Below are 22,612 nucleotides of genomic sequence, written 5' to 3' on the forward strand. Positions count from 1 at the left end.
GAGGTTCTGTGGAGTCAAAATGTGACACTTTTTGTTCAAACTGGAGAACTTATGTGAGACAGATATCAGGTGAGATGTTGTGATCAGACTGCCTCACCCCCACAGTTAAACAGTAGCTTGTGGAAGCTTAATGGATTGAGGTTGTTTTGGAGCAAGGAATGTTGGAGACTTATTCCAGAAAGTGAAAGGAATCCTGAACCAACATGGCCGCCATTCCATACTTCAACACCATGCAATTTCGCTGGAAGCGGCTCATTGGAACCAACTTCAACCCTACAACGAGTCAGTTAGTTGAAGCGTATGTCTGAGTTATTTAGTCAACAAACAGTTGGCTGGCGTGATATCTATCATGGAATGGCTTTCATCGCTTTAAAATATCAAAATAACCTTCACTTTCCGTTGGCTCCGTCTCGTCTATTTTTGCTTTCGGAAGAACGCTTTTTTCCCTGTTTGAGGGTTTGAAAGCAGTGAGCAGAGGACATTCACCAGAACTACGAACACACACTACAGTAAACACATTAAGGTACGTAATTTCTCTACTATGGCGAACATCCAGTTCACTCAGTGTGACATGTTTAGTCAGTCTTTCTCCGTTGTTAGCGATAATTTTATCTGTGAGAAGTGTAAGCTAGTTTGCTCTTTGCAATCCAGGTTCTGCAGGGGAAAGTCTGGATGCCCTAGGTGAAGGTAATATTCCCCCGACTCCGGCATTAGAGCCCTCACAGCGGAGCGAATGGGTGACGACTCGGAGGCATACTCGCAAAGCCAAAGCTAACGCTAAGGCTCGCCCACGGGAGCACCATTCCTCTCTGCTTCGCGTGTCCAACAGGTTTGCTCTCCTCAGTGAAGCACCCGCTGAGAAACCTGAAAGAGCTCTGGTTTTAGGAGACTCCATTCTGAGGCACGTGAAATTAGCTAGACCTTTAGGGGCACCAGCAGCACAGGTTATGTGTATACCGGGAGCCAGGGCGCCGGACATAGCAGGTCAGCTTAGATTCTTAGGAAAGCACAGGTTCTCTAAGATAGTTTTTCACACAGGAGCTAATGATATACGCCGACAGTCAGAGGTTACTAAGAGTAATATTATAGATGTGTGTAAATTAGCGAAGGCAATGTCCGATGCAGTAACATGCTCTGGCCTCATCCCAATGTGACGTGGCGATGTAGCCTACAGCAGGTTATGGTCGCTGAACTGCTGGATGTCCGAGTGGTGCTCCAAAACAATGTGGGCTTCATTAATAATTGGAGCATTTTTGAGGGCAAGGCTGGCCTGTTAGGGCGGGACGGTATCCATCCCACCCGGGAAGGTGCTGCTCTCATTTCTTGTAGTATAGGTAATAGTCTCAGAACAGCACTAGTTAACAAGTGACTGTCTAGAGCCAAGGCCAGGAGCAGACAGACAGGCTAAACCGACCGCCTGCTAGCTGCACAGAGTCGCCACTCAGGATCCACCATATTGAGACTGTGTCTGTCCCCCGAGCAAAACCAAAATATAGGAATTATCAGAAAGTCTGTTTTAGTAACCTGATTAACATTAAATTAAATAGGACTGAACGCACAGCCAGCACCTCTGATCTAAAAATAGGATTGTTGAATATTAGATCTCTCACGTCAAAAGCGCTTACTATAAACGAAATTATTACCGACCAGGAGTTTAATATAATGTGTTTGACAGAAACATGGATTAAATCAAATGAATATGTAGCATTAAATAAAGCGAGTCCTCCTGGGTATAGTTACATACACCAACCCCATCTAAATGGCAGAGGAGGTGGAGTCGCAGCTATTTATAATAATAATCTAAACGTCACACAAAAGACTAAACACAAATGTAAAACATTTGAAGTTCTTTACACCAACATAAAATATTCAGTGTCCGAAAGCAGGTCCAGTCAGTTAATTCCACTAATTATTATTTATAGACCCCCAGGGCCCTACTCTGATTTTCTCATAGAATTTGCAGATTTCATTACAAATTTTGCTTCTTCTTTAGACAAAGCATTAATTGTTGGTGACTTTAATATTCATTTTGATAATCAGGAAGACTCCTTAAGAGCAGCAGTTGTGTCCATTCTAGAGTCAGTTGGAATTAATCAGAATGTTATAGGACCCACTCATAGTGGTGGACACACTCTCGATTTGTTGTTAACATTTGGATTAAAAATAAAAAACTTAGTCATAATTCCACAGTCTGAAGCTATTTCAGACCATTATCTAATCTCGTTTAAAATTTGCCTCAGTCATTGCATTTCTACCTCACCACGTTATACCACGTAAGTGTATAATCTTCCAGAAATTACGATATTAGACAGATCTCCGTCAGACCCCGCAGAGCTCGACTGGGCCACTGAACACCTAGAAACAACGTTACATTACACTCTAGATGATGTAGCTCCCCTTAAGACCAAAATGATCAGGGAGAAAAAATTAGCACAGTGGTATAATGATCATACGCGCACCTTAAAACAGACCACTCGAAAATTAGAACGTAAATGGCGTCAAACAAAATTAACAGTATTTCAAATAGCATGGAAGGAGAGCCTCCTAAATTATAGAAAATCTCTTAGTACTGCTAGATCATCATATTTCTCCACCCTCATAGAAAATAACAAACATAATCCTAGATTTTTATTCAGCACGGTAGAAAAATTAACAGGAAATAAAAGCACTGCGCTAACATGCACACCATCAATAGGTAGTAATGATTTCATGAACTTTTTTAATAATAAAATTGAAAACATCAGGCAAAAAATCCAGACGGTTAATATAAATCCAAATTATTTCACAAGTAACCCTGTAGACAGCAGCATAATTATAGCAGACAATCAACTACAAAGCTTCACTCCTATTCATGAGAATGACTTAATTTCATTAATCTCCTCATCAAAATCATCAACCTGCATTCTCGATCCCTTGCCTACAAGTTTCTTTAAACAGATAACTCCAGAGGTAATTGAACCTGTTTTAAAAATAATTAACTCTTCCATTAGCACTGGTTATGTACCTAAATCCTTCAAACTGACAGTTATCCACCCCCTTATTAAGAAACCTGACCTTGACCCATGTCAGTTGTCCAACTACAGACCAATATCAAATCTCCCCTTTATATCCAACATTTTAGAAAAGGTTGTAGCACAGCAGTTATGCTCACACCTACTTATGAATAACATTTTTGAAATGTATCAGTCAGGATTTCGGCCTCATCATAGCACAGAGACGGCGCTAGTTAAGGTGGTAAATGACCTGTTATTGGCCTCTGATCAGGGTTTTGTCTCTTTACTTGTTTTGCTCGACCTTAGTGCAGCTTTTGACACCATTGATCACACTATACTGCTTGCTAGACTTGAGAACGTTGTTGGAATAAAAGGGAACAGCTCTCTCTTGGCTCAGGTCTTATTTGACTGATCGCTATCAGTTTGTTGATGTAAATGGTGAGTTCTCCACACTCTATGAGGTAAAGTTTGGTGTTCCTCAAAGATCTGTCTTAGGCCCACTGCTTTTCTCTTTATATATGCTGCCTCTTGGTGAAATCATTCATAAACATGGGATTCGCTTCCATTGCTATGCTGATGACACACAGCTGTATATTTCAGCAAAGCCAGATGAGAGCGATCAGCTTAACAATGTTGAGAAGTGTGTAAAGGACATTAGACAGTGGATGCTTAATAACTTTCTTCTGCTCAACTCAGATAAGACGGAAGTACTTTTACTAGGACCACATGCAGCTAGAAGTAAACTTTCCGATTCCGATTCCGATTACGCATCTCTGGATGGTGTTTCTGTTTCAGCGTGTACGGCTGTCAAAGACCTTGGGGTGATTATTGACCCGAGTCTTTCCTTTGAGTCTCACGTGAATAATATCACCAGGATCGCCTTCTTTCACCTTAGAAATATTGCTAGAAATATGATGTCGTTACAGGATGCAGTCTGGGTGTGCGAGTAAGTGCATAAATAAGCTTCAGTTAGTTCAGAATGCAGCAGCAAGAGTCCTCACTAGATCGAGGAAATATGACCACATCACCCCTGTTTTAATCAGTCTACACTGGCTCCCAATTAAATCTCGCATTGATTATAAAATACTACTACTGATGTATAAAGCACTTAACGGTCTCGCACCACAGTATCTGAGTGACATTAACTTTCATACACCAATAGGGACACTTAATAATCCATATCCTTCTCTTCCCGTCACCCTCTCTCTCTCTCTCTCTCTCTCTCTCTCTCTCTCTCTCTCGGTCGAGTTAAACATGCTCCTGAGGCTCCAGTGACCACTGTTCTTGCCCTTCTCCCCTCCGTGGATCTTTACACTTCTGTGCAGCTTGGGACGGTCTCTCATCAACACCTTGGGTGGTTCCATGTAATTCCGGAGTAGATCGGGTGCTTTGAGGATGGATTGGACTGTAGTTAATGTCAACAGTCTGCTACACTGACTCAGGAATACAGTTCGCTTCTGATCATCATCACTGTACCCCGCAACATTGTATATCTGCTTCAAATGGACATTTGGTGCAACCCAGATGAGGATGGGTTCCCTCTTGAGTCTGGTTCCTCTCAAGGTTTCTTCCTTATGCCATTTCAGGGAGTTTTTCCTTGCCACAGTTGCTCATCAGGGACAAACATACTTACAAAGAACATATTTACGTTTAATCACTACATTATCTGTGTAAAGCTGCTTTGAGACAATGTTCATCGTTAAAAGCGCTATACAAATAAAAATGAATTGAATTGAATTGAATTGAATTGATTTGAATTGCCTGCCCAGTCACCGCACCTAAATACTGTTAAACTGCTCTGGGATGAACTGGATCACAAGGTCAGAGAGAAATCGCCAACTAGTGAAGAACATCTTTGGCAAATTTTACAAGAGGCATGGCAATATATTTTAGTCATATGTTTGAAGAAACAAACTTTCCAGATGCCAGTTTTGTGTAAAGCTGTTATTAATGTTATTCAATAAAATGAGTGTAACATCTGCAAATGAATTTGCTCTCAAAAACATTTTTCTTTTTTCTCTCTGTAAATGGACTCTCATAGAAAATAGAAATCAAGTCTTTCCATCCCATTCCATGGAAAATGTCTTTCCTCCCACACCAGAGACAATCTTGATTAAATCTTTTTGGTTTTTGTTTTTTCCACTCAAAGGATTTTAAGTTCCAAGCATCTAAAACTTCACCAGATAAGGAAATTGCATGTTTGTCTCTGCAAGTCATTTACTGTTAGTGAATGCTAGTGAACATTTACAGTTTATAGGCATTGATGTTGAACTCATTCTGAAAAACAAAACACCTTAGGAATAGTAATAGAAAAATAGACAACATTAAGATATAAAATTTGTTTTATATATTTATAGTTATATTTATTGCTGTAGTTCTTGTCATTTACAATATACTGTAGTAGGTGGTAGTATTAGTTTTCTTTTTCTCTCACTTAAAGTTAAATAGACAAAAAAAACCAACAACTCCTAATTGACAAAAAACAACAACATTTAGGTTTTTACATCTTTTGACTTTACGTAAAAGTGTTACCTGCAATTTACAAGTTTCATGCCCAAACACTGTAGACCAGAGTCATGACCCAGTCCCGTACTGTGGAAGAGGTGCTATTACGAATTAGTACTCTGAACGTTCGCAAAAATGTTCTGTCATTTACATTATAGCAGATACTGTATACACATTTCTTCTCTCTTGATGTTAATAAATAACAAATGCAGCTTGTCATGAAAACCACAAAGCTCAAATTCTTTTATCCTGATCCTGATCAAATTCTTTTATCCTGATCCTGATAAATTTTACATTTATTTTTACCACAACTTTTAACATAAACTCTATATAATCATATCAGACTAACAAGTTAGAAGGAGTGCATTAATATATCCGTGTGATTCGCCTTGTCTACAGAACTATTGCCAGATTCACTTGCTGTTATAGAACATTTATCAACATCTGACTAATCTAAATAAAAGATTTACCAGTAATGTAAAACTACATAATATATTACCTGACTCTATACTTATTATTTCATAAATATAAAAGTATGTTAGGACAGACAATGTTAAACTAGCAGCCGTTTTGCCTTGAATTTTAGTTTTTCATGATTTTACTTCTGCTTTTGTCATGGCATTAATTACCTGCAATTTCAACAGCATTTCCTGATACAGTCACAAACTTAAATCTATTGATTTGTGTTCATAGACACGCATTTCCCTCTTTTTTATGTCACTCAGCACTACTGCCTCCGTCTGGATGAGGATCATGGGAAATGCTGACAAAAGTGCCAATGCAAATGTTGTGACAGTCAGTCCTGTGTTTTCTCCAGACAAGAAAAAATGATAATTGTCTGCATTTTCTTTAAGCACCCACTTAAGACCCAGCTGGACAGAAGCTATAATTACGAGTGCTGCCAGCATGCGGTAAACAACTGGTTGGGGGTTGGTCATGTTGAACATTCTCACAGTACTTGGTGTCTGGTGGCTCTCAAAGTGTGTAGATATATTTTAGCATGGACACATTCAGCAGCATGTTCTCAGTAAAGAAATATATATATATATATATATATATATATATATATATATATATATATATATATATATATATATATATAAATATATATATAAAAGAGGTGAAATTAAAACCAACACAACAGTCTATCAGTGTATAAGAGAAGTATGTGAGGGTGATGCAGGACATGTATGAGGACAGTGTGACAGCAGTGTAGTGTGCAGTAGGAACGACAGACTGGATCAAGGTGGAGGTTGGACTGCATCAGGTTCGGCTCTGAGCCCTTTCCTGTTTGCAGTGGTGATAAACAGGTGAACTGACGAGGTCAGACAGGAGTCTCCATGGACTATGATGTTTGCAGATGATATTATGATTTATGGTGAGAGTAGGGAGCAGGTTGAGAAGAGCCTGGAGAGGTGGAGGTACATGCTGGAGAGAAGGGGAATGAGAGTCAGTAGGAGTAAGACAGAGTACATGTGTGTCAATGAGAGGGAGGGCAGTGGAGGGGTGCGGTTGCAGGGAGAAGAGATGGAGAAGGTGGAGGAGTTCAGGTACCTGGGGTGGTCATGGAGAGCATCCAAAAGAAGAAGAAGAAGAAGAAGAAGAAGAAGAAGAAGAAGAAGCTAATGCATTGAAGCATGAGTCTTTTGTAGACATCAAGCAGAATTTTCAATAAGTACTGAATTTTCACAGGAACCAAAAGTAAAGATGTCAGCATTACCTGTTTATTAGCTTATTTTAAATCTGTGATCATTGGCAGTGGGTCATGCATTTAACCATGATCATTTTTATTGCATTTGGTTTGTAGGAATTTTGTTGTTTTAATTGAAATAATAAATAAATAAATAAATAAATAAATAAATAAATCATGAAAAAAGTATACATAAACCAATGAAAAATTATTTGCAATCTGTCTGAACGTGGAGTTGTGGAGTCCAAAGTGTAATTGTTTTTCTGCTTGATAACCAACAACTCCTTTTTTGGGGGTCCTCAGAAATCTCTTTTTGTTCTTGCCATGATGCACTTCTACATTTTGTGAAGATTGGACATATTGCGATATGCGAAGAAAGAATTTCCCTGTGCTGTAAAGTACATACAGTATGACAAGTGTAAAGATTTTCTTTTCTTTTCTTTTCTTTTCTTTTCTTTTCTTTTCTTTTCTTTTCTTTTCTTTTCTTTTCTTTCAATAACATCCCATTAATAGACTCCAATTTGAATTTTAAAATCATTCCTAGAGGTTTACACAGTTTTGCCACTCATAGATATTGGTAAGTTTCACTAAATATTGATGACCATGTATTATATTTTTGTCTTATATGTCTGACTGGGTTTACTTTGTATACTCTCATAAATTTGATGAGGTTTTGGGTCAGATTCTTGCAGAAATATTGAATAAACCTTAAGGTTTTTTTATTGTGGTAAATGTTGTTAAAATTATTATCTGTTTATTACATGTATCTCTAATAACCACTCTAATCTATGTGCAGTATACTTTGCCATCCTTGAAAGTGTTTGTAACTTCAATACAATGTATTTTCCTGTTGGTCGTATTGAATAAAACATTTCAGCCGTGTTATGTATGTATCTGTTGTTCGACTTACTGGAAAAACTGCACACAGCCTAAATTTACATGTCTGGGTTTAAAGCGTGTTTACGTTCAGATCAAAACATCCTTTTCCAACAGCTCCTGCCAAACCCTACCCTTGAAGTCGTGACAGCAGCTGAGAGGAATGGTGATGTTGAGAATGAGAAGCATTTCACCAACGAACCATCACCAACAAAGGAGCTTATAACAGTGAAAATCTGGAGCTCAGCCCGGACACCATGTAAACTTTTCTCCCTATTAGGTTATCTATCCTGTCCTTATCAAAGCTTCGCCTATCATGGGAACACAAATGAACCCTTCGGTGATGTTAGATTTTTTGTTATTTCTTTCAGAGCTCATGGCTCTGGTGGAGCTGCCACATTGTTTACTTTGAAAAACAATACATTCCATTCATGTTATTCATGTATCTCTTTTACCAACAGCATAATATACACACACACACACACACACACACACACACACACACACACACACACACACACACACACACACATAATGTTGTTAATATTTGCTTGCTTGGTTATTTTAGGAATTATTTCTGAATACATCTTTCTTGTACTGTATATCATGTGCAATGAAGATCATGATGATGGTGGTACAAATAGTATCTTGAACAATGCAAACAAAAATGGGTTTTTCATCACAAATAATGTATTCATTCTCAGAACATCAGTAGCTCAGGTATGCAAGCAGAGTTTCATTGCGAATGATAAATAAGTCATGTTTAATTCATGTACAAGCATTTATACACCACACAAGGGCGCAGATTTAAACTCAGTGTGTGTGTGTTTTGCAAATGTACACCTTGCCCTTTGTACATGTCTCCAGTGTCTCCCTGTTCCACCCAGACCTACAGTACAGAATTTAGAGCCAGTCTGTTTTCCTTTTGCTGAGTTGACCTTGTTAAAGATATCAAATTGGCAATTTGTTTTACACTAAAACGGCACTTTCTGTTTTATTTAAACAAGTAGGGATTTCTTGGATTTTTCCTGTACATTATTGCCCCTATTTTAATCAGTTTGGTGCTCAAAATATTCATGTTTGGACATTTTGTGTTAAATAAAGAAAATTACGGTGGGCGAGAAGTGCAAAACACATTAACAATCCGAAAACAAATTAACAAATCCGAAAACACAATGACAAAATTCAGACAAACCGGGAAAGGTAGGTATAGTTTATGAATGAAAACTTACAGATCATTGGACGAGACACCTGTCACTCACCTGTATATCTTGACTGACAGGTGTCTTGTCCAATAATCTGTAAGTTTCCATTCACAAACTACCTACCTTTTCCGTTTGTCTGAATCACAGACGAACATATTAACAAATCCAAAAAACACAACGACAAATCCGACAAATCGGAAAAGGTAGGTATAGTTTGCAAATGTTTTTGGATTTGTTGTTTTGTTTTTGGATTTGTTAATTTGTTTTTGGATTTGTTAGTGTTTTGGACTTGTCGGCCACCGTAGAAAATACTTATTTATTATTATTTTAAGTATTACATTGATTATTCATGCATTCATTAATTCAATCATGTAGTCATCAATAAATGAATAAATAAATATCTTTTTTTATTTATTTGTAATATTCCCCTATTACAGACATTAACCTCCTGAAACAGAAACCCTGAAGTTTCTCAACTTCAGCTTCCTCGCTACATGATGTAATTATACAGTTCTCAAATATTGGTGTTATACCGTTGCTATAACTCATAGCTATTTGCATATATATGTGTGTGTGTGTGTGTGTGTGTGTGTGTGTGTGTGTGTGTGTGTGTGTGTTCTGTTGTTTTGAGATGGAAGGAAATAAACAGGTACAGGCTTTATGGGCTGCACTCAAGGCACTCTGCACTGAGACACACAAATGGACATGTAATTGTTATAGAAGCTGTTTGGTGGAAAACTACCAAAAGATCTTTTACAAAAGTTGCATTTCCAGAACTATAGCACAGAGAACAAGTTATCATCATACAAACAGAATTTCTAGTTTGCAGGTTGAGAAATACTAACTAGCATAATGTAATATCGTGCAAAAGACTAGTCAGCTAGTTAAATGTAGCCAATGGAAACAAAGGGAGAACATACTAACGGACAGATCATGTCACAGACAATGTGTGTAGTGCAGCAGGTTTTATATTTACAGCACTGCGGTGTGACACATGACAATTAACTTTAAATAAAGCAAATAAGAAGCTGATGAAAAGTGTCATTTATTTTCTTTCTTTGAACAAATACGTATGCAACAGCGAGGACATCATTCGTAAGGTTTACTTAATTGTCCACCTCTGAATTATTTTTTCAACAATGATCTTTTAGCAGCATTCTTTTTTGTGGGTTCCTCATTACTCACTTGTGTAATAAATAAATAAATTAGCGTAACAAATTGGTAACTCATATGCTTATGTTTTCATGTATAAATCATGTTGTCTTGACTAAATCTACAATCTGTAGATAATAATGTCCCTACATGTCTATTCAAAGCACAGACCTGAATCACAGGTAACTACAAGTGAGAATCATTTTTTATCAGTGACGTTTTTTTGAAAGGTACTTTAGGTCATTAAAAAAATGAAAGTGCTTATTACCACCACTATAAAAATGCAAATCTGCTCATCAAGTGCTCCCAAAGTCACCTGCCCACGCCGTCTATGGAAAGAATGCCATAAAATGTGATTCAGAGGTGCTCACATCTGCGGGAGGAGGACAGGTAAGCTCCAGCCTCCCTCTGAAAATAATGTGTCAGAGTCTATAAATAGAGTCGGACTGGCCAGGCACATAGACATGTCCTTTCATGTATTTGCTATTTTGATGTATTTTTGACCAGACTGTAAGATATTATACAGATTGGGAAAACCCTGGAAAGGAACTGAAGACCCCTGGTTATTATGGAAAATGTTCGAATGTATACTATTATACTGAAGTGTCTGAATTTTACATTGAGTGATGTGCTGTATGTAGAGAGCTCTACACATGTGAACAAGGATGGTTGTTGTAAATGAGATAGCATGGCTAAGCTACCTTGACATTTATAATACATTCTTCTTATTATTCTATTATTATTGTTTTGTTCTTGGCATCCGCCATCTTATTATTTGCTGTTAACCAGCTTTAGAAACTGAATGTTGTCATGTAGTTAACTGGGGGCAGATGCAAGTACAGCTAATTTATAAAAAAAAAAAAAAACCATTAATCAATAATACAAACCAACAAACCACAAACTAATGAAGAAATAATACCCTGAGCATGAACAATATTCATTCCTGAGACAGCAAATGTGGTGCTAGGTGAGACTATACACAAGTGCTAATTGATAGATAAGGTGATTAAGGTGCAAGCAGACATGTGAAATGAAACCTGAAAGTGCAGTGGCTGATGGGAAGCATACAGTAAGCTAGAGTCTCCCTTGGCATATCCCATAGAAGTACAGCACGGCACAGACAGGGCTAAGAAGACAAGGTGTTTTGTCCCCACCTTGACTAGGTCTATGGGAGAGTAGAAACAATAACAATTTAGTTGTTGCAGGTTGTTTTTATTAAATTAATAGTAGGACAAGAGGTTGGAGTGGTTATTGATTTAATGGTCAAGTGTAAAGGTGGTTGACACAAAGAATGGTAGAACACACAGTTTAAGGATGACAGGAGGACTAGATTAGAAATGAACATAAAAGTTTACTTAACTAACAAATAGCAACAATCTAGCTGACTACACAAGGCTATGTGATTCAAAAATATACAATGGGTGGCACCTGCCCTCTAACCTAGGGTGTCTAAACAATGATGAGACCTACATGGTGGAACGTAGCTTCACACACATTTGTACCTGTTTTCAAACCAAGTATGCTAGTATGACAGCAAAAGTAGCAAAACTAGCAACTCTTCTCTCCCTCCTGCTACTTTCTCCAGGACAGGGTTTTTAGGTTACTGCTTTTTAAACCTTCGGTTCTGACTCCTCTGGTCAGGTTTTTGCTCTTCATTGGTCCTCTTCTTTCCAGCCACCATGTAATTTTGATTGACAGGTGACTCCACCTATAAATGACAGCAGAGAATCAGAGCTAGAGCAAACACAAGTGCATGGATGCATAAATAAAAAAGTGTTAAATATTAATAATGGGACAGACTTTACTTCTGTTCCATTTTTAATAATAAATTATTAAATATTTATTAAAGGCTTTACTATTCAGACAAATTACCTTCCTTCCAACTTTATACGTTTCTAGTTAAGGAACAAGAGACTGTTGACTGTGGAGGTGGTAGCTTAAAAATTAAAGCATTGGACTCTGGCTCAAAAGGATAAGAGTTCAAATCCCAGCTACACCATACTGCAACAACTGGAGCCTGTCTCTTCTTTGACTTATTAGGAAAAAGTTCTTTCAGAAACTACTTATAAAGCAACAATCCCAAGATATATGTCTGGTAAATAAAGACAGAATGATGACTTGTTTGTACAATGAGCAGAGGAACAGCAGAAGAAAAAGCTCATATTTACACTTAGTAAATTTCTCTTGTTTAGGCTCGATATTGTAATGAGAGGTTTGATCTTTTGGATATTGAAAGTATTGACACATTAGGATCCATCCACTATTTCATAGCGCATACCAAATTTGCTTTCATTTTGCCTGATGCGAAACACTTTCTTCTTAAAATGAGCTCTGATGATTGAAAAGGTCATTGTTTCTGTTAATTTTATATATTTGCATACTAGTCATTTATTTTTTATACTGACCAGCATAATTCATTGTAGTGAATTTATTTATTTATTTATTTATTTACAAAAAATACATAGATGAATTGTGTTGATGCACTACACACTTATGTACATTAAACACTATATAGTTAAAGATTTGTGGATACTTGAACAGAAGATTTGTACCTCCTTTTTAAACATCCTATTCCACATTTAGTCTTCATTTACTGTTATTATAGTATAATAGTATAATATAATAACCACTAGATTTTGGAGTGTGCTTGTGGAAATTTGTGCTCATTCAGCCACAATGGTGATAGTAAAGTCAGGTACCGATGTAGATGAGGTAAGAAGGCCTGGGGTGCAGTCAGCGTTCCAGTTCGTCCCAAAAGTGTTAAATACGGTTGAAGTCAGTGCTCTGTAGCAGGAGCTTTTCCACTCCAAACCAGGAGCATAGTCATGCTAAAACAGGTTTGGACCTTCTAGTTCAAATGAAGTGGAAATGTAATGCATTTAAAGACATCCTGCAGAATTGTCTGATCCAACCTTGCAATAACAGTAAAAGGACAAACCACATGTGGCTGGAGAAGTCGGGTGTCCCAATACTTCAGTGTATCTTGCAATGCAATTGACACAGCAGTCTGTTTTTCCATGGCATCACAATTATTTCTTAGTTTGGGACACTATCTATCAGCTTTACAAACATCTCAATCTGTTGTCTGGCCTGAGTCCCATCCCATCTGCAATGAAAAAGCAAAGCACAGGCCTCCCATGAGTGAATATGTAAATGGGAGCTCAGGGAGAATTTCAATTATTCCACATTGTGCACAGTGGCATGACAACCACAGCCATTTCTACACCAACCTTCTCCTGGCTTAATCAGTATGCATGTTGTTGTTGTTTTTTTTAATTACATGGTACATTTTGGCTACTGGTGTGATAAATGGATGAATGTGCATGTGTGAGACATGTGCTAAGTATGGTGTTGTGATTGTAGAAAAACAGAGTTGACCTCTGTCATCACGATCGCAGATTTATTACAAATGTCAGAGCAGATTATGGACATTTCTCCTCATTGCCAGATTCACAAACCCGCAGCGCTCTGAATCCGGTCACTGTGTAAATATTATCTGCAGCAAGGTTTATATAAAGCGTTGCACATCGGTTTGCATACACAACATTCACTCGGGAGTTTCATGCTCACTGTCTGTCAGCATCGTGAATCACTGCATCAGAAAGAAAAATGAGACCACATTAATGCCATCCTCACTACTTTGAAACCAGTACAGCATTAGGTATAGTGATACCCAGAAGGAACTGACATTCCTTACTTAGGTGCAGGGGAACCTAAGTAAGAGGGCAGTGGTAGCCCAGGGGTGAAGGTTCTGGGATCGGAGGGTCGGGGGTTCAAGCCCAAGCCAAGCTGCCACTCTTGGACCCCTGAGCAAAGCCATTAACCCTCTGTGCTCCATGGGCTCCGTATCATGGCCGACTCTGCGCTCTGACCCCAGCTTCTGAGCAAGCAGTGATGTGCGAAAAATGAATTTCATTGTGCTGTAATTTATTACATTGCATTGACACCCCATCACTTGTATCCCAATGTATAAAATATACATTTAATGCCGGTTTACAGCAGCGTCGCTTAAAAATGATGACATAAAACCTGTGAAAAATCTTATTTTTATTAAAGCATAGTCCAAACAAACGACCCGTATGAACTGCTTCATTTTAGTTAATCAAACACATCCAATGCAACCAGCCCGACCACAAATAAATGAATCCCTCCAGCTCTGTAAAAGAAGTGTATTTTTCGGACTATAAGCCACTACTTTTTCCCACGTTTTGAACCCCACGGCTAAAACAACGAAGCAGCTTATTTATGGATTTTTCCTGGGTTTTTCCCGTTTTTACAAACTTCAAGCCAAAAAACTGAGCGACATAACATTAGACCAATGAAATTTCCAAACGAAAAGAAAAACACACCTCACCTGTGTTCTGAGCTGCACAGCATCGGGAGAAAAAAAGGTTATTTTTTAAACGCGCGACGATGCCAAAAGATAAACTCTCGAGAGAAATAGTTGTGAAAGGAAGGAGGAAGACAGTGAACAATGACTTTCTCGATAGGCTACTGTTTAGACACAAGCCGTTGTAACGAGTTGAGTCTGGGTGAAGGGAGAGCTCGCTAACTCCAGTTGCAACAGAAATCATATAAGCACAGACAGGTTTCCAAAACTCGTGCTTTTTTATTATTCTTTGCAACAGCGTTACGGGTTAGTCAAAGAAACTTAGAAATGAGCATCAGAAAATAATAAGGACATATATCTCCATCTTGCACACACGCAGTAATACCGGGAAAATGCGGCGGCAGGCTATTCCCAAAATACCGATATGTTTAATATAAAAATGATGGGTGTGCTTTATAGTCCGGCAATAACGGTACTTCTATTCTACTAGTGTGTGTTTGGTGGTCTGTTATAGACTGTTATGTCCTGTGACAAGCTCCAGATCTACAGTACAGTTATTGAACGTCAGTGAATGTGTAAGATATTGGTAATACATGCACAAAAATTGAGATATTTCTACAAACCAGATGAAACAAGACCATGTGGAAACATGTTGTGAACAGGCTGCAGAAGCTTGCTTGAAACATGTACATGTATGTGTTTAATAGATTATATTTGGAGAACATGCTAACTTACGGTATACACATTGTTTAAATAAAGGTTAAATAATAAAAGAAATACTGAACCAACATGGCATAATTGTAAAGAACTGCATCATACAACAAGACAATGACACAAAGAATCCGTCCAAGCTCTGTACACATTATTTAAAAAGCAAACAGTGGGCTGAAGTGATATCTATCATGGAATGGCCTGCCCAGTCACCACACCTAAATCTTATAGAACTGCTCTGGGATGAACTGGATAACAAGAAATCTCGAATTACTGTAGAACAACTTTGGCAAAGTATTTCAGCTGAATATTGAAATAAATTAATTGTTCAAATGCCAAAAGTGTTCTAGGCTGTTATTCATGCTAAGGGAGGATTTTTTTTCAACGAAAATAAAGTGGAACCTCTGTACACTTATATATTTGTTTGGTCAAAGTAAACCTTCATACTGTTACATTACCTAGTTTGTTGCATAGAATTGAAAAGAACATGCATGTGTTTCTCAAAAAAACTATAAAAGACTTCCTGGAATTTCCAAACATTTGACAGACTTCTGTAAGTAAAATATGTGACATTTCTATATTTAAACCTATTTATTAGTACTGATATAACATTTCCTGGCTTCTAGATTGATAAATTCAGAAAATTCAGAAGCTGAAATTGATGCTACCTGTTCTCTCACACTCTTTTCAGTCTCAGTGTGGTTTGTAAAGTCTTGCCTCATGACACTTTTATTTATTATTTCACTATTCACAAGCAAGGCAAGAACCATGTAACCAGGGTAATCCAGTTACTCTCCATGTTCTCAATTTAGATGATGCCTGAAAAGATTCTTTACATCTTATTCACAACTCCATTTCAAACCGTCACCTTTTATTCAGCATTTTAAAGCTGTAGCTTTTCACAGTCTTTTAGTGATTTTTGTGATATGTCATATTCATGTAGCAGAAGTCCTTTAGAAACATTTTAGCTAGAAAAAATTGATCTACATATCAAATATGGGTGACAAATTATTGGATATTTTCTAAATAAAAAAAAGTATACAGCATCTTCTAATAATTATATATAAATAAATCATTTACCGATGCAATTATTTAAAAAATGATGCATTGCAATACAAATACCATGTTGTATCTGGTGCACACTTTTTTAAATCGATGCATCAAATCGTTAACTTTTATGCTAATGTTCGACCTCAATGCTACTGTGTCTATGATTCATTAAGAAGATTTCTTTTCATGTCTACTGATAATAACTGCTTGAAAACATCTTCAACAAGCAGCCATACAGTAGTTCCTTTGTAATGCTACCCATAGTTGTGTTAGCTAGCTACCATTAGCGGACAGCTTAGAGGTTTCTCTCAGGAACAAGTATTGCTAACATTAGCAAAACATTAGCACTTGTGGTCAAGAGCTGGGACATTTTGTTCCTCTGACATTTCAAATAACAAACTTTAATGTGACACAGTATAGTACAGAGTCAGTTCATTTAGCATTAATGAACCAGAAGGACTCAAGGTAAAACAACTGCTCTGAACATTTGTGCTCAAAATCTCATTTATTATTGAACATGTAATCCTCTGGACTGCAACCATTGTGTTGTTTTCAGCTTATCTTGTAGCTTGTTAATGACTGTAAGGGGTCCAGGGCTAATATTGTGTAACCTCTTAGGATTGCACTTATCAATTAATCAGATTTTAGTTGCTAAGTAACTCTGGACTTTACAAAGACATTACAAGCACTCACATTGTGTGGTACATAACATAAAATAAAGCTTGCTCCCACTATGCTTGTTCATTTTTATAAAAAATAAATAAATAAAAACCTTTTTAAACTATTAGTAGTGAGAATCAAAGCATATAAAGGGCTAAAATAGCCTTTTGCTGAGTCAGTTCATTGGGATCGGCTCAAAGTAAATATTTCAAAGTGTAATTAATTTGTTCCTTTTATATTAAATGCCCCATGGGTCCTTACACTGTGTGTACACCTAACCAGCAAACCCATGTGTGTTTGCTAATCAAACTGTTGCTACACAAAAAACATTGCATAGGATGTCTTTGTATGCTGTAACTTGTGTGCTGTAACTTCACAAAATTCCCTTCACTGGTACAAGGAAGAATAAAGCTGAACCAGCATGATAATGTCTTGGTGCACAAAGCGAGCTACATGAAAATATGATGTGTGATTAAAATGGATAACCTCAAGAGCCTGGAATCCAAAAGAACAGCATTCAGATGACCTGGAACACAGACTGCACCCCAGACCTTCTTATCCAACATTAGTACATGGTTTCACTAATACCCTTGAGGTAAATGAACACAAATCTTCACAATCACATTTCAAAAATAGTGAAAAGAATTTCTTACAGCAAACCGAGGATCATCAATGTAGTCGAATGTTCCTAAATGGGTTCACTGAAACATTTCTTAGTTCTGATATAGAAAAATTCAATAAAATAATAATCCAGTAACTCCAGCTCAGGATTAAAGCTGTTGAGTCATTTTTGTGGTTTATTATTCTGTGATAGGTGCTTAAATGTAAGTGTTTAAAAACTGCTCATGCAAACTGTTATAAAATTACAAACTGTGATATAAATTACAGCCCAAAACCATCCTCAAAGTTCTTCAGTTGCTCGGTAACTTCATGGATCTTTAGGCTGTCGATGTGCAACCATCCCCAGCTGCACAGAGTGGTCTCCAATTGAAGGGAACTCCATCCAGAGGTACGGTGTCGGGATGAATAAATTCTTGTCTCATCTACTTTATCTGGGAATATAATTTTATCCATAAGCTTTACATTGTTTTTAAGATTAAATGCTATAAAACAGGTATTTTTCTTTTATTATATCAACTAAATAAACCAAATGCCAAAGAATAAAACAAAAAGTAATTTTTTTAGTGCAAATCTCATTTCAAAACTCAGTTTCTAACACTCTTACACTACTTCATCAGGACTGATCCACCACCAAACATGCTCCACCTAAGACAACTCGTCAGATTTTCATGGTAGTTCCATGGCTCACAGTTGAGACACACAGAAAAGGTCCACTGCAAAAGAGAAATGCTACAAAAAATCAACATGCGTAATTACGACACATAGATTTTTGCATTTTGCAGATATTGTGCATGAGAAGAAAGTTTTGTTAACAAATCTAATCAAAAGCAATTAAACACGTCTTACATTTTATTTGATTAATACAATTTCCCACTGGATATTCAAACACAGTTCCACTCTCATTTGATCCTGATGGGAGTTGGATCGATATTTCATTTTCATTTAAATCTTCTAATTTACAAATAATTTTACTCCCACTGACTTTCTAAGCGAGGGTAACTCAGCCGAGCTGATTAATGAGCTAACTGTAATTATGCTTTGAGACACTGTCCTTGGTTAAAGGAGCCATACAAATAAAAATGAACAAAAAAAGAACTGCAGGGCCGAGATCTGATAGATTTCTAGCAAGAACACACACACAGACATGGTCTACACACTTGCAAAGCTAACATGAAGGGCTGCAAATGCTATAGTAACGAAGCAATTAGAAAAATAAATGTAATGGACACACAAGCCACTTATTACTACGTGTAGTACCACCACGCTAGCATACATTTTTATATCTGTAAAATTAAAAATAAAAAAACACCGCTTGTATATTATGTCATAAATGACCATGACAGCTGAAGCGAGAAGCAATAATCAAAGAGAGGCCAAAAATCATCATCTGCCAGCAAGGAACAACACAGGAAGCTGGTCATTGGTGATTTACATGTTAAATGCTATAACGTGAGCTGCACACCTTGTACTGTTTATTTAAATAACACTGATGTATATAGAGTAATGCTTCTATCAGGTGTCACCAACAATAGGATAAATTTTCTTCAGAGACTCGTTCCTTTTGAGAATTTTACCTCACAACTACTTCGATGTCTCTGTTTTCTTCATTAGGGGTTTCTGAAAAGTTGCTTTCTGACAACATTGTTAACCTGCTATACAAAAAAAAGACTTGGAATGAATTGAAGCTAACAGCAGCAGCGAAGCGGGAAAGCGCACTCGCCTCGCACTTTCACGTATTTGATTTCCTACACGCCGTCATGCAGTTCAGCTGAGGCAAACAACGAGCACACGCTTCTTTTAAAGCACAAGCTGTTTTTCACCAGGAGTTAGAACAGGAGCAGGAACATACTGTGTACAAACGGACTAGACTTTCTTTTCCTCCACATTTGTGTTTAAAATTCTCCAGATGGCACACAGACAGTTCTTCAGAAATAAAACATGGTGCTCTGATCTCAGGAGAAATTTGCATCACAAACGCCTGACACCAAAAAAAGAAACTGATTTGAAAGTGAACTAGTTGAATTAAATTATCTCGAAAAAGAGTGTGAAATGGAGTTGTTTGATTTTCAATGCCTTTTTGTACAAACACTACTGTACTACAACCAAAGCATGACCTTTGCTTCCTGCTCATCAATTATAATGGCAAATAGATACTGGTCGTTCAAAAACCATTTGTTTATTCTGAACGGGTTTTTAATGTGATTTCGAAGAACTAGTAGTCTCAAAGAGCGATTAGATTTATGGACAGGAAACAGAATTATGTAGTTCATCGCTCGACTCTTCTTTATCACGTGACTCCCATAGACACTACACAATGCAATAAATCAGTATTTTTTTTTCAGAATCTGTACATTATAATTACAGAAACTATAGTCTAAAGTCAGTGTGTGTAGACATTCTGCTTATTGAAAATGTTATATTTTATTTTATTTGTGATCAAAGAAATGAAATTACTAATTGCTTAAAAAAAAGATTTGTTCATTTTCATGAACGAGATTCAAAGAACCAAGTCACTAAAATGATCCGATTTTCCAACCATCAATGGCAGTGGAACTCGTTTACACCCGGTGTCTGTTGGAGTCCTTAAGTTCATACTATACTGTAGCTGAGAATGCTTGCAAAGCTCACATTAATAATGTAAGATTGTTTGCTTTGTCTGTACTTATATAAATATCTGTACTTTCAATTTTTTTATGTCCAGTTACCAGCGTGACACTAAAACAGGTTTTACCTAAGTACATGTCAAAGCCCAAACTTCTTTACTTTAACTTGAGTAAAAAAGTGTAGTCAGAACTTCAACTGTTACCAGAGTCTTTGAAAACATGAGTATCTGATCTTCTACTAAAGTGAAGGATGTGTGTACTTTTGCCATCTTTGACCATAATTGAATGCAAACAGTGCTATCAAAGTGGAGATTTGTTTGATTTCAAAACTGCTTTGTTGCTTCTAATTACCAGATACATTCACGAGGCTCTGAAAAGCTCTGCTACTTCCTCTTGAACTTTATTTTCCTTTGTAATGTTTCCACAGAATGATTTCTATATGTGCATGGAAACATTGCAAAGAAAAATAAAGCAGACATTTTTGAGTCTAAGAGCAGAACTTATATAAGATGAGGAACAGGAGTGAAGATGATAGCAGACTTCCTCACACCCACACATGGAGCTGGAAGCTTAATGGTTTGGGGTTGTTTTGGAGCAGGGAAGGTTGGAGACTTATTCTGTTTGAAAGGAATACTGAACCAACATAACTCCTATTCCATACTGCAGCACCATTCACCTTCCTTCAGAATACAAGGAAAAATCAAGCTATTTATCATGCCCAGGCACTGTGTGATATATATATACAGGGAGTGCAGAATTATTAGGCAAATGAGTATTTTGACCACATCATCCTCGTTATGCATGTTGTCTTACTCCAAGCTGTATAGGCTGGAAAGCCTACTACCAATTAAGCATATTAGGTGATGTGCATCTCTGTAATGAGAAGGGGTGTGGTCTAATGACATCAACACCCTATATCAGGTGTGCATAATTATTAGGCAACTTCCTTTCCTTTGGCAAAATGGGTCAAAAGAAGGACTTGACAGGCTCAGAAAAGTCAAAAATAGTGAGATATATTGCAGAGGGATGCAGCAGTCTTAAAATAGCCAAGCTTCTGAAGCGTGATCATCGAACAATCAAGCGTTTCATTCAAAATAGTCGACAGGGTCGCAAGAAGCGTGTGGAAAAACCAAGGCGCAAAATAACTGCCCGTGAACTGAGAAAAGTCAAGCGTGCAGCTGCCAAGATGCCACTTGCCACCAGTTTGGCCATATTTCAGAGCTGCAACATCACTGGGTGCCCAAAAGCACAAGGTGTGCAATACTCAGAGACATGGCCAAGGTAAGAAAGGCAGAAAGTCGACCACCACTGAACAAGACACACAAGCTGAAACGTCAAGACTGGGCCAAGAAATATCTCAAGACTGATTTTCTAAGGTTTTATGGACTGATGAAATGAGAGTGAGTCTTGATGGGCCAGATGGATGGGCCCGTGGCTGGATTGGTAAAGGGCAGAGAGCTCCAGTCCGACTCAGGCGCCAGCAAGGTGGAGGTGGAGTACTGGTTTGGGCTGGTATCATCAAAGATGAGCTTGTGGGGCCTTTTCGGGTTGAGGATGGAGTCAAGCTGAACTCCCAGTCCTACTGCCAGTTTCTGGAAGACACCTTCTTCAAGCAGTGGTACAGGAAGAAGTCTGCATCCTTCAAGAAAAACATGATTTTCATGCAGGACAATGCTCCATCACACGTCCAAGTACTCCACAGCGTGGCTGGCAAGAAAGGGTATAAAGAAGAAAATCTAATGATATGGCCTCCTTGTTCACCTGATCTGAACCCCATTGAGAACCTGTGGTCCATCATCAAATGTGCGATTTACAAGGAGGAAAACAGTACACCTCTCTGAACAGTGTCTGGGAGGCTGTGGTTGCTGCTGCAATGTTGATGGTGAACAGATCAAAACACTGACAGAATCCATGGATGGCAGGCTTTTGAGTGTCCTTGCAAAGAAAGGTGGCTATATTGGTCACTGATTTGTTTTGTTTGGTTTTGAATGTCAGAAATGTATATTTGTGAATGTTGAGATGTTATATTGGTTTCACTGGTAAAATAAATAATTGAAATGGGTATGAATTTGTTTTTGTTAAGTTGCCTAATAATTATGCACAGTAATAGTCACCTGCACACACAGATATCCCCCTAAAATAGCTAAAACTAAAACTACTTCCAAAAATATTCAGCTTTGATATTAATGAGTTTTTGTGTTCATTGAGAACATGGT

This window comes from Silurus meridionalis, chromosome 12, assembly GCF_014805685.1.
Source record: "Silurus meridionalis isolate SWU-2019-XX chromosome 12, ASM1480568v1, whole genome shotgun sequence".
Lineage (NCBI taxonomy): Eukaryota > Metazoa > Chordata > Actinopteri > Siluriformes > Siluridae > Silurus > Silurus meridionalis.